The sequence below is a fragment of the Mytilus trossulus genome, chromosome 2 (assembly GCF_036588685.1).
Source record: "Mytilus trossulus isolate FHL-02 chromosome 2, PNRI_Mtr1.1.1.hap1, whole genome shotgun sequence".
Taxonomy (NCBI): domain Eukaryota; kingdom Metazoa; phylum Mollusca; class Bivalvia; order Mytilida; family Mytilidae; genus Mytilus; species Mytilus trossulus.
Genome location: NC_086374.1, coordinates 93,785,298 through 93,787,615, shown reverse-complemented (window position 1 = coordinate 93,787,615; position 2,318 = coordinate 93,785,298). Strand labels below are relative to the sequence as shown.

Sequence of the window (2,318 nt, the reverse complement as noted above, 5' to 3'; positions counted from 1 at the left end):
AAAATCCGCCTTAGAATATGAAAAAAAAATCCACCTTAAGAATATGAAAAAATTCTGCCTTGAATGAAAGAATTTTTTTATTCCAAAGATTCAGGTTTTTACCACTTCCATGCTTGCGAAGAAAAACTAGGCCTTCATACAATAAATTGCTAAAATTGTTATCAAACTTGATCGAATATATTTAAGTAACTACAAATTACTATACATGTATGTATAATTTTATAATTTTTAGTTCTACACAATTTCTTCATTTTCAGTTATATAAGTCATATTTTGGAGGTGTTTTCAGTGTTCTTTGAATATAAATTTATTATCACAAGTTCCTGAATTTCTTTCGTGCATAACTGATTTGCTCTGTAACAGCATCATTGATATGACCTTCTTGCATGGATCTGTTGTGTTTTGTGCACCAGTGAAGCAGTAACATAAACTGAAAAAAAATGAGGACATAAATTAAAATTACCATGCATTATTGGTTTAGCTAAAAGGAATTTGACAAATTTCTCTATGTTATACAGGTATATTGTGAGCTGCCTAAGTTACGGTGGGGTTTTCCTTCATTCTGACATATTGACTTGAATTTACTATTTTTACCATATATCATAAAAAAACTATATATTGTACAACTGAAACATCTAAAACTTGAAATTATAAGATTAAACTATGAAAAATAAGATGTTAAGCATTTAAAGAGTAATTATATTTTATGAAAAAAATCCTTGTAAAATCAAGGGCAGATAATTAAAATGAATTTACTATGACCTGTTTTGGGGATTTTCTCAATAAAATAAGACCTATGGGCTGTTACCCCTTTTTTCAATTTGTTAATTTTAAAGATATATATCATGTTTATATCAAAACAATATTACAGATGGTTTTACAACTTTTGATTTTTTTCAAAATGTTTGGAAAGTACAATATGTGCAAAAAATACTTTAAAAGCATTCCTAAGGATTTCTTTCATATAAAACTACTTACTCCAAGTCTGATTGAATGTGTCCATTCTTCAGTCCCATCAGAAAACAATTTTCCTTTGTTTCACTAGTTCTAAAATATATAAAAAAAAATGTTTCATTACAATTAAACAAAATAATTATTACATATTCTGTGCATGAAGTGTATAGGTTATTCTTTACTTTGATAAGTACATGTAGTATTGGTCTTTTATTTTACTTTAACATCATAGGCCCGCATTGACATGTACAAAATGTATGTCTTGCCATTTTAAAAATCTTAAATTTGATCCATAATAATGATAATTGAGTACATATGTACTAATTTTAAAAGATAACACTTTTTGATTTTTCGGAATAGATGTCTAGATACATATTTAATTATTACAGTCATACAACAGATCTCCAATTTTGCCAAAACTACTATTAAATAATATCTTATAAAAGAGATTGTCTTCAAGATATAAGTCTTGTGTCATACACAATACCACAGTAATTATGTACATGATGTAATTATGCAAAAATTACATGGTCTTATTTAGTTATTTTCTTGGTCCTACATGGTACTTTATATGTCACAAGTTATTTGAAGGAAATAGCAGTTTCATAATGTTCAAAAAGGTTGAAATACTTATTTTCATAATTTCAACTTACCAGAAGATTCAATCCAAAATATATGAAAACATCAATCTTTACAAATCCAATAGTCATGTCATCAGAAGAATACATCTGCACTTTTTAATGTTAATAGAATACTTTGGCTCTTTTTAGTCCACAACTCTACATCCAAGGTAAAATTCATATTTTAGTCAAGATAAATAAGACATCTTTTCTTGTAATGTCTGCAAGTTCAAATTTTGAATCTGACCAGTGTTGGGGTTATTTTGGGAGTTGTTTGATTCCTTGAAATGTTTCCCTAATCATACTATTAATTACCTGAATCTTAAATATTTGATAAATATAATAATAAATAATTAATATTCATCAATTTTTATCTATTATTTTTATATTTTGGACTGTAGAAATTTAAGAAAAATGTACAAAGCAATGTGGTCTCCTTCATTAGGCCCCAACTCTTGAGTGTGTACATATCATTTCCTGTCCATTTCACAGAGGCATTAATGTAGAACAGATGGGGGACCTACATAACATTTCTATCACTAACTGATAAGAAAGAGACTGCATGTGTATACTATTTGTGTATTATAATGAATATTAATTAATTAAATATATATATAGAAAGATACACTTAACAATTAATTGTACTTGAAAATAAATTAATTTTAACCTGCAATTCCTTATAATGTTGGAAAATTCAAAAATAAATTATTGTCTTAAATACTGTTAGTGCAATAAGTATATATA

General features: G+C 26.7%; 1 long non-coding RNA gene across 1 annotated transcript; it reads right to left on the bottom strand.

The window, feature by feature from the left end:
* Nucleotides 1-268: 268 nt before the first annotated feature.
* LOC134705537 (uncharacterized) lies at nucleotides 269-1,941 on the bottom strand. Its single transcript, XR_010105589.1, has 3 exons — nucleotides 1,608-1,941; nucleotides 979-1,047; nucleotides 269-430 (listed from the first exon to the last, which is right to left on the bottom strand). It is a non-coding gene; the product is annotated as an uncharacterized LOC134705537 (long non-coding RNA).
* Between the last annotated feature and the right edge of the window lie 377 nt (nucleotides 1,942-2,318).